This window comes from Ursus americanus, chromosome 32, assembly GCF_024610735.1.
Source record: "Ursus americanus isolate L20-20 chromosome 32, mUrsAme1.1.p, whole genome shotgun sequence".
In the NCBI taxonomy this organism is placed as follows: Eukaryota; Metazoa; Chordata; class Mammalia; order Carnivora; family Ursidae; genus Ursus; species Ursus americanus.
In genome coordinates, this window is record NC_142158.1 from 19,196,005 (window position 1) to 19,207,796 (window position 11,792).

At 39.2% G+C, this 11,792-nt stretch overlaps 1 pseudogene; it reads right to left on the bottom strand.

The window, feature by feature from the left end:
* Positions 1–10,274: 10,274 nt before the first annotated feature.
* On the bottom strand, positions 10,275–11,004 carry LOC123801539 (syntenin-1 pseudogene; annotated as a pseudogene).
* Between the last annotated feature and the right edge of the window lie 788 nt (positions 11,005–11,792).

An 11,792-nucleotide genomic window follows, 5' to 3' on the forward strand; every position in this document is an offset into this window, starting at 1 on the left:
GTCTGTAAATGTTTGCTTTATATATTTAGGTGCTCCTATGTTGGGTGCATAAATATTTATTACTGTTACACCCTCTTGTTGGATCGACCCCTCTATCATTATGTAATGCTATTCTTTGTCTTTTGTTACAGTCACTGTTTTAAAGTTTATTTTGTCTGATACAGGTGTTGTTATTCCAGCTTTCTCTTTGCTTCCATTTGCGTGGAATATCTTTTTCCATCTCTTCACTGAAGTCTGTGTGTGTGTGTGCAGATCCGAAGTGAGTTTCTTGTAGGTAGCATGTGAATGAGTCTTGTTTATTTATCCATTTAGCCACCCTCTGTCTTTTGGAACATTTAGGCCATTTACAAATAAAGTAATTATTGAGAGATATGTACTTATTGCCATTTTGTTAATTGTTTTCTGGTTGTTTCTGTGGTTCTTCTCTGTTCCTTTCTGCTTCTCCTGGTCTCCCCCCCTTTGTGGTTTGATATTTTTCTTTAGTGTTATGCTTGGGTTCCTCTCTCTTTTTTGTATATCTATTGTAGGTTTTTGGTTTGTGGTTACCATTGGGTTCCTATATACCGACTTATGTATTTAGTAGTTTATTTTAAGCTGATAGTTGCTTAAGTTTGAATACATTCTAAAACCACTACATTTTTACTCCACCTCCCCCACCATGTCCCATGTTTCTGATGTTGTATTTTACAACTTTCTATTTGGTGTATCCCTTAACTACTTATTGTAGTTATAATTGATTTTACTATTTTTGTCTTTCAACCTTTATATTACCTTTTTAACTGTACATTTGCCTTTACCAGTGAGGTTTCTTTTCTTTGATACATTTTCTTATTTCTAGTTATGGCTTTTTTTTTTTCTTACAGAAGATCCTTTAACATTTCTTCTAAGTCTGGTTTAGTGGTGATGAACTCTTTTATTTTTTGCTTGTCTGGGAAACTCTCTCTCTCCTTCAATTCTGAAAGATAACTTTCTGCTGAAAAATCAGTTGGTAATCTTATGGTCTTTCCCATGCATTTTTTCTCTTGCTGCCTTTATGATCCTTTCTTTAATGTTTGCCCTTTTAATTATAATATGTCTTGGCGTGGATCTCTTTGGTTCATCTTGTTTGGGACTCGCTACAATTCCTGGACATGGATGTCTGTTTCCTTACCCAGGTCAGGGAAATTTTCAGCTATTATTTCTTTAAATAAAATTTCTGCCCCACTCTCTCTCTTCTCCTTTTGGGACCCTATATGGAAATAGTAGTACGCTTGATGTTGTCCCAGAGGTCCTTTTAACTATTCTTATATTTTTTATTCTTTTTTCTTTTTGCTGTTCTGGTTGGGTGATTTCTACTACCCTGTCTTCCAGATCACTGATCTGTTCTTCTGAATCTTCTAATCTGCTTCTGTTTCCCTCTAGTGTATTTTTCATTTCAGTTATTGTATTCTTTAGCCCTGATTGGTTCTTTCTTTTATTTTCTAACACTATATTGAAATTTGCACTGTGTTCCTCCATTTTTCTCCTGAATTCAGTGATTATCTTTATGACCATTACTTTGAACTCTTTATTAGTTAAATTACTTATCTCCATTTCATTAGGGTTCCCCCCCACCGCCCCGGGGTTTTATCTTGTTCTTTTGTTTGGAACATATTCCTCTGTCTTCTCATTTTGTTTGACTTTTCTGTGTTTCTATGAATTTGGCAGAACAGCTCCCTCTGCTGGTTTTGAAGGAGTTGCCTTGTATAGGAGCACCCCCTGTTTATAGACTGCGTGAGCCTGGTGGCTTTGACAAGCCAGCTAGAGCTGAAGTGGGAGTGGGCATGGCGTCCCAGAGTGCTTTGTGTCAGGCCACCTTAGTGGGATGGCCAGAGCTGGGGGGGAGCCCACAGTTGGGGGGGGGTCTTTCTCTATCTTTTTGATGCCAGCAGTTACTCCCTAACCTTTCCTTATCAGCTCTGTATATTTCTCCCTTTTAAAAGGGACATTTAGCATTTTCCTATAATACATTTGTATTATAATGCTTTGAGAAATTAGTATGCTTTGTGAAAGAAAGAAGTTTTAGTCTATTATGATCATTCAAAACATTCTTCCTGAACTTCCATGACCCCCCCCCAAAATACATTGATGTTGCTTCTTAGTGATAGTATGAATTTACTATTTAAAATGTAAAATTATGATATGTGAAATTTACTCTTCAAACAGGAGTACATATATAAAAGTAAATCCCGATTATACAGAAGTGGATTGCCCGGTGTGTTGTCATGGTCACCGTTTAGCCGTGTTTGCCTCCGGCAGAGCATCCAGCAGGGTGAAGCAGGGGATTTCATACCAGCCAGTTTGACTATATAACAGTCCTGCTTTTCTAATTTAAGATCTGGCAGTAACATGCAAGTAAGAATTGGCAGTTATCTGTGAATTTTAACTATTTGTATTTTTTCATGCCTGTCTCTGAAATTTTCTGACAGATATCAGTATTTAAAAATAAAAAAGTAAGGGATGTAGTACTGAGAGGGTGGGACGAGCGCGGGCCTTGTTTAACTTGGTTTGAACCCTGGAGCCACGATTTGCTAGATGAGTGACTTCGGGCCGTTTCTTTAATGTATCTGGGATTCTGTCTCCCTGCCTGTGAAATGGAGGTACATAATACCGATGACGTTGTGAAGGTTCGAATGACACAGTGAGTGACTACTGGCTGTCTGACAGAGCTGCATATGTCGTAGCGCGACAAGAAGCCACAAATTCCTTCTGCTATAACTTTAGAGGTAGAAAAAAGATAGGTAGTATTTTTATGCTGCAGTCTTAAGGAAAGCTTCTATCCTCATTATTTTCTCACATTAACCAGTAAGTAATAATCGTCAAGTGCACAGATCACACTGGACTTGGACTCAGAGACCAGCATTTAATTTCAGCATCCAGCTGGGACTCCCTGACTTTTCTACACATCAGGGGAGAGAGACAGACAGACAGATAGCAGCACTCAGTTTCAAACCACTGGTAGGGCTGTTGTAAATATTAGTAAGCAATCAATTACCTTTAAACGCTTTGGAGAATTGTTCCACATAATAACAAGTATCATCACACACAGGGAAAATGCTTGTAAAGTGTGAGACTTCCAATAGAATAGTCCACTGAAGCCTGCGGTATTGTTACAATTGTATTAGCTGGTGACATTTGACACGGGGTCATGACCTTCTGGGAAAGCAGTTATATTAGAAAGAGAAAATGATTTTAAATCTAGTATGTACTTTGCAGTCGTTACACTGTTTCTTCTCCGGAATCAGTTTCTTTTGCTCTTTGCAACTATTATACTTACTGGGGCTTATTCTCTGCTTTGACCACAGGCAGGATGAAAGACAGCTTTAAATTCTACTTGCCTATTTTAGGGAAGATTTTCAATGTTTTTCTTGAACTGTTTTGCAATGTTAGAGCTGAACTGCAGTGTGGTTCAATCTTAGAGACAAGCAGCATGTTGTGGGGGCTTGGAGCCAAGTAGATTTGAATTTCCAACAGGCTCCACTGTCTATGAGCTGTGTGACCTTAGGCAAGTTGCTGAGCCACTCTGATCCTGTTCCTTCAATTATTAAATAGATATAATAATACAACATCTCACAGGAGTTTTGCAAAGATTAAAGTTTTAGATACATAAGGATATAAAATACAGTTTTTGGTATATAATGGGCCCTCATAAATGTTTAGAAGTACACACAACAGTCACTCATAAATATTGTTCATGAAATTTAAAAAAATCAAAAGATAAATCATACTAATGCAAACCCACCCACATCACAGATGATTAGTTTGGATTCAGGATTCAAATGGAAACATCTTGTAAAACATATGCAGGACAGATAAATTAACATTCATGTGCCTTGAGAATCTTAAGTTTTCTATTTCCTGACTTCTGGTATAAAATTCATGATACAGTTTAAGTTTTTATATGCTCCCCCTTTTATCATTTTGTTCACTTTGAATGAACAAATAAACCCACAGCATTTGTCTACCGTATTGGTAGTCAAAGCTGCAGGGGGATGGAGCAATAAAAATGAAACATTAACTCTAGTTATTAGAGGGAAGCCCAGAATCTAGGAGCTGATACAGTAAAATTTCTAGAAAAAGCTTAAGTTATTGATGTTGCTGGCTTGTTATTCAATGGTTATTTATTTTGAAACTAGTGGGAATTAACCAAAAAGGAATTTTGGCATAGCTATCTTACCCTTTGCTAAATCAGAATTGGAGAAACTATCTAGGGCATTTAGCGATTCTCTGGAGAACATAACTATTTCTTAATTACCTAACCAGGAAACTCATGTGCCTCTGGAGAATACTTAGGAAACATTATAAAGAGTTTATGCAAATTGCAGCCTCCGGTGGCAAATGCCCCAGCGTGAATCTCCCAGTACTTTTTTTCTTAACATAAATAATTGTACGTAAATACTTACTCAGGTAATTATTTAATGTTTGTCTCTCCTTCTCCTTCAAAATGTAAGTGCAGTGAGAAAACAGACTTATGTCTGCCAATTCACAGTGTATCTCCAGCGCCCAGCACAGTGCCTGACATTTAGTAAATGACCTAAGATAAATAATTTTGAGTGAATAATGATATGCATTTATGGTCATTTTTCCTTTTTGGAATGTGACTATATTACTCTTAAATATGTGGCAAACAATTCTAGAATCCAGGATGTATTCTCTAGTCTAGTTTGTTCCTCGCCTCCACTTAAGAGCCAACACACATAGGACTGCTTTGTCCTTGCTCTGTATCCATATATCAACATACACCCATATATACTCATATTCCTCTATTCATTTTTTTTTTAAGATTTTAGTTTTGGGGATGCCTGGGTGGCTCAGTCAGTTAAGCATCTGCCTTTGCCTTAGGTCATGATCTCAGGGTCCTGGGATCGAACCCTGCATCAGGCTCCCTGCTCAGCAGGGTGCCTGCTTCTCCCTCTCCCTCTGCCCCTCCTCTCTGTTCGTGCTCTCTCTCTCTCTCAAATAAAATCTTAAAAAAAAAAAGATTTTATATTTAAGTAATCTCTACAGCCAACATGGGGCTTGAACTCACAACCCTGAGATGAAGAAGTCCCATGCTCTACCAACTGAGCCAGCTACGTGCCCCTCCTCTATTCATTTTTTTTTTAAGATTTTATTTATTTATTCAACAGAGACAGAGACAGCCAGCGAGAGAGGGAACACAAGCAGGGGGAGTGGGAGAGGAAGAAGCAGGCTCATAGCGGAGGAGCCTGATGTGGGGCTCGATCCCATAACGCCAGGATCACGCCCTGAGCCGAAGGCAGACGCTTAACCGTTGTGCCACCCAGGCGCCCCTCCTCTATTCATTTTTATACTTGCGTCCAGAAGCCATATTTACATATCAAGGAGAGGACCTAGTTAGGATATCCTAACTGATATCCAGCTGAGTCTTGAATGTTTGTTATATAAATTCAGCAATGTAAGGGCAGACTTTATATGGTTGACCCTGGAACAATGCAGAGGTTTTGGCACCACCCCCCATGTAGTCAAAAATCCACATGTAACTTCCCCAAAACTTAACTACTAATAGCCGACTGTTGACCAGAAGCCTTACCAGTGACATAACAATCCATTAACACTTATTTTGTATGTTATATATATCATACACTGTATTCTTACAATAAAGCAAATAGAGAAATGAAAATGTTACTAAGAAAATAAGGAAGAGATGGAGCCGCTGGGTGGCTCAGTCTGTTAAGTGTCTGCCATCAGCTCAGGTCACCATCTCAGGGTCTTGGGATTGAACCTCGCGGCAGGCTCCCTGCTCAGTGGGGAATCTGCTTCTCACTCTCTCTCTGTGCCTTCCCACCCCCACACCCCAACCTCATTCGTGCTGTCTCTCTCTCTCTCTCAAATAAATAAATAAAATCTTTAAAAAAGAAGAAAAGAAGGAAGAGAAAATACATTTACACTTTTGTACTGTATTCATATTAAAAAACCTGTGTAAGTGGGTCTGTGCAGTTCCAAACCATGTTGTTCAGGGGTCAACTGTACTTGGAAACATTCAAAATTGCCCTGGTTCCAAAAACAAAGTAACACTCAAATCTCTTAAAACATTAAATATAGACAGTAATTATGAGTATCTGGTCTCTTTTTTTTTTTTTTTTTAAAGATTTTATTTATTCGACAGAGATAGAGACAGCCAGCGAGAGAGGGAACACAAGCAGGGGGAGTGGGAGAGGAAGAAGCAGGCTCATAGTGGAAGAGCCTGATGTGGGGCTCGATCCCATAACGCCGGGATCACGCCCTGAGCCGAAGGCAGACGCTTAACCGCTGTGCCACCCAGGCGCCCCGAGTATCTGGTCTCTTGATATCTTATAGCTTATCTAGACTCCTGGCTTCTAATATCATTTATGTGTTTGGTTAGGTCGGATGCCCTCAGACCCTGAGGCAAGGATTTGTGTGCAAATGGTTTATTAAAGACGTGCTCCCAGGACAGACGGGTAAGGTAGAGGGAGATGCAAGACAGGGGAGGATAAAAGCCAGGTAAGGGCATAATCTCAGGTAGGTTGCTTGGTAGATATTTTTGAAGGAATAAATGAATGAAACACAGCAGAGCAGTAATATAAATTATCCACTAGATTGTAAATTTTTTGGGGACGGGGCCATCTTATTTATTTTGATATTCCACATTGTACCTAATATAGTTCTTTTTTTTTCAGATTTTCTGTTAACATTTATTGAAGGAGACAAATTCTACTGAATTAAAATATGCTTACTTGTATATAAGAAGGTGCAGTAGGGGCACCTGGGTGGCTCAGTCAGTTACGTGTCTGACTCTTGATTTCGGCTCAGGTCAAGATCTCAGGGTTGTGAGATTGAGCCTCACGTTGGGCTCTGCAATGAGCATGGAGCCTGCTTAAGATTCTCTCTCCCCATCTCTCCCTCTCTCTCTCTAAAGGAAAAGAAAGGTGCACTAGTGTTAATATTTGGAACTATGGATAATTTTCTAAAACAATGCACGTTTAAGATTTTCATAGAAAATGATGACCACATTTGATCAAATCTAAGACAACACTGAATATATGACACATTACTTTATGTTCTAGGAAGGCAGGAAAAAATGCTGTCAAACTATGACAAAGTTTGTCACTTTTTTATCACTTGAATTTTTATTTTACATTCAATTGCAAGAGCTTTTAAAGACTTACTTAGCAAAGGTATTTTATAGCATATCTGTACAATATGAAAAGGAAAACAGAATTGAAATGAATCAATTAAGCATACCTAAAACTTTTTCATATTCAGAATTCAACTCTTTGGAATCATTTTTTGACGCTGAGTCATTAATATCCATGTTTTTGATCAAGAATGTTCTCAAGTTGGCGGACCAGGCGGATCCTGAGATAACAGGCACATTAGAGTGTCTCTCCACAGTTAATCATGAGAGGAGGCCACAACAAGAAGAGGGCAGGAGGGGTGGAGACACAGTTGGGAACCAAACTTCCGGTGAGACTAACTACAAATGGGAGGGACACCACAAGCATGGAGAAGGGAGAGGTGCAGAGCCCACAGCAGATGCCCTAGACTGGACGACCTGTGTTGAAAAGATGAGTCCCCATAATATTTGGCTTTGAAAGCCAGTGAGGCTTAACTTCACAAGGTTGTTTTGTTTTTTTTTTTTTTTTTTTTTTTTTTTACAATTAGCAGGGCTTAATTTTGGCTACTTTAAAAATCAGGGACTTGGCTCTGGGAGAGCCATAGGGTAATAGGAAACTGAGTTCCCATCTTTAAAGAGGTAGTGTAATGAACAACCCCACATAGATATAGCATAGCAACAGCAGTTTAAAAAGCACTTCCTGCCACCTCTCATCCTGTAAGCAGCCCCTGCAGGGACTCTGTCCCACTCCAAATTGCCTTCTGCCCGGGGCAGAGGGGCAAAGAACCACACACACACACACACACACACACACACGCGCGAGTTTGACTGCAACTCCAGCAGCCAAACCTTCTAATTGGCAGTGCCAAGAGAGTACCCTGCTGACCATTGTGACTGCAGCCCCAGCAGATGGACTGAGGGCAGGCATCTGGTCTGACTGCAGTCCCCACCCACCAACAAAAGCCTCTCAGGGGACAAGGCAGGGACAGCACCCTGCAGTTCGGGGCAACTGCAGCTCTGGCAAATGGCTGAGGTCAGGCATCTGGTCTAACTACCGACACCGCCCAACTACAAGCTCATGGTGGCCCCAGACTGGCCCCTTAACAGCCAGGGACCAAACCAGGCTGACAACAGACAAAGTGGGCCATTGCAGCTGACTGGACTAAAGGCAAACACAGCTCAGCCACAACAGGAGGGTACATGTAGCCCCCCCCCATAGAAGACACCCTTGAAAACCCTGGTTCTGGTGAACAGGGGAAATTGTGCTACAAGGCATCACAGGATCCCTTCTTCACAGGGCCACTGCTTCCAAGATCAGGAGATGTAAATGATTCCCTTAATACACAGAGACAAACAGAGAATTAGACAAAATCAGGAGACAGAGGAATATGTCTGAAATGAAAGAATAGGACAAAACAACAGCAAAAGAGCTAAAAGAAATGGAGATAAGCAACATCCCTGATAAAGAATTCAAAGTAATGGTCACAAAGAATTCAAAGTAATGGTCACTGGACTTCAGAAAAGAGTGGAGGATTTCAGTGAGACCTTCCACAAAGAGATAAAAAATACATTTAAAAAAATCAGAGATGAAGAACTTAGTAACTGAACTTAAAAATACACTACATGGACTACAGGAAGCAGAAGAGTGGATCAGCAACCTGGAGGACTTGTAATGGAAAGCAATCAAGCTGAACAGGAGAGAGCAAAAAAAAAAAAAAAAGAAAGAAAGAAAAAAAGAAAATAGATTAAGGGAACTCAGTGACACCATCAAGCATAATAACATTCACATTATAGGGATCCCAGAAATAAAAGAGAGTGAAAGGGGGACAGAAGATTTATTTGAAGACATAATAGCTGAAAACTTCCTGAATCTGGGGAAGGAAACAGACCTCTATATCCAAGAAGCACAGAGGACCCCCAACAAAATCAGTCCAAGGAGATCCACATCAAGACACATAATAATGAAAAATGGCATAAAGTAGTGATAATGAATGATTTTAAAAGCAGCAAGAGAAAGAACAGTTACATACAAGGAAAAACCCATAAGGCTATCAGCTGATTTTTCAGCAGAAACTTTGCAGGCCAGAAGAAAGTGGCATGATATATTCAAAGTGCTGATAGGAAAAGCAAACAAACAAACAAACAAACAAAACAACTGCAGCCAAGAATATCCAGCACGGTTATCATTCAGAATAGAAGGAGAGATAAAGAGTTTCCTAGGGAAATAAAAGTTAAAGGAATTCATCATCACTAAAGCAGCTTTATAAGAAATGTTAAAGGAATTTTTTGAGTGGAAAGAACAGGCCATAATCAGGAGTGTGAAACCTATGAAAGGAAAAAATGTCACAGGTAAATACAAACATAATAAAAGTAGTAGATTATCACTTATAAAACCAGTATGGAGGTGAAAGCACAAAAGCAGTAAAATCAATTTAAAATCTATGAAAATCAGTTAAAGGATTCACAAAATAAAAGGATGTGAAGTATGACATCTTATATATAAAACATTGTGGGGAGGGGGTAAAAATTTGGTGTATTTATTTATTTATTTTTAAGTAAAGGTAGTTACAATTTAATGATAATTAACACAATCTCTTGCAAACTACATACACTGTATAATGCTTACATGGAATGAAATCAGTGTACTTAATTGGTATTTTACACCCACACCCACCCACCTGCCCACACACACACAGAACTAAAAACCATCAAAAGCAGTCATTCTACATGTACTATAGTAACAATTAAAAATGCAATTATACCATAGAACTAAAGTAATATGTACATATCTTACTTGATATGTAAGATAAAGGTGATTGGTTCTAACAGAGCTAAGCCTGTATCAGTTCTAATCATATCATTCTAATCTATCATTCGAATCATAATGGCTTGTAAAAGCATTGGGTTTCCAGTAGAGAAACTACTCTACGAAAATCAGTATATCTGTCCGAAGTTTCACATCTGTAAAACCAGGATAAGGCTACAACACTCTTGAAGTGTCAACAAGTTATCCAATCAAAACAGTAAGATTCCCAGCCATAAGGTAAGATAGAAAGGTCTTCATGCAGCATATGCTTTCTGGCTCCTAGAAAGCTTCATGTGCATAATATAAAGTTAAGTTGCCCAAGAAGTAAACTGAAGAAGTTCAGTGAAGTTTCCATTGTGTCATGACTTTTAAGCCTCAGGAATGGTGTGATCCATCAGGCTTTTCATAATGCTTGGTGCCATCCGTTTAATAATATGTTCAGAGATAAAAGCAGGCATGATTATAATAGTAACTACAGTCTCAGATGTTGACAGCATGTCTGCAATCTGAGAGTCCTTCAGCCCAATGACATTCTGCCCGTTGACTTCACAGATGTTATGTTCTGTGAGAAGACCATTTCTGGCTGCAGAACTATCTTTCACTATGGATGTTATCTTTCCATTTTTAAAGATAAAGCCAACATGTCCAGTACTATTCTTATTCACGGTAATTGTCCATTCAAAGGGCCTGTCATGAACAGTCATAGTAATCTTCTCTCCAAAAGCCTGTTTGAGCACCTTGTATGCTTTATTAGAGCTCCAGCCTGCACAGCTTTCCCCATCGATCTGGAGTACTTGGTCCCCAAATCTCAGACCAACCAATGAGGCTGGAGAATTTCCCTGGACCAGCTGAACAAATATACCATTATCTATTGATTTAAGCTTAAGCCTAATTTTTCCATCTTGATATTTACATAAGATGGCATCACAAATCCCTTGCTTAATTTCTGCTCTACGAATTCCAACATCATTACCAGTTACAGGAGCCACCACAGAGTTCAAACTGGGAGGTCCCTGAACTGATGCTCCAGGGACCAAGGCCATATTTGCACAGATTTCTTCTTCATTTAAACTCAGGCCCACGTACTAGGAGAGGTCCGGATAAAATTTAGGATAGAGATTTCCATCTTGGGAAATGGGAGCAGAAGCTTTAGACAAAATTGCTGGGTTGGCAGGGTTTGCAGAAAAGGCTGTTTGAGCCTGAATAACTTTGTCTACCTTCAGGTCTTTAAGAGACAGGTATAGAGATATTTTTGTAGGATTTTTCTAGGCCACAAGGACCTGCTCACTGCTGTCACCACTGCTGCCTCTGGTAACTGGGCAAAATTTAGTGCTTTTAAAATGGGTTCAAACTTAAGTGACCATCAAGTTAATACAGATTGTTCTATGCATAAGATGTTATGGTAACCACACATCGAAAACCTATAATATATATGCAAAAACTGAAGAGAAAGGAATCCAAGTATAAGACTAAAAACCCATCAAACACAAGGGAAGAGAGAGGAGAAGAAGGGAATGGAGAAGACCTGCAAATACACCTACAAAACAAGGAACAAAATGCAATAAATACATACGCATCACTAATTACTTTGAATGAAAATGGATAAAATGCGCCAACTCAAAGACATAGGGTGACTGAATGGATAAAAAAGCAAGACTCATGTATATGCTGCCTACAAGAGACTCACTTCAGACTGCAAGACACAGGCAGATTGAAAATGAAGGGATGGGAAATCATTTACCATGCAAATGGAAGCAGAAGGAGAGCTGCAGTAGCAATACTTATATTGGACAAAATAGACTTTAAAATGAAAACTGTAATGAGGGACAAAGAAGGACACTACATAATGATAAAGGGAACAATCAAACCAAC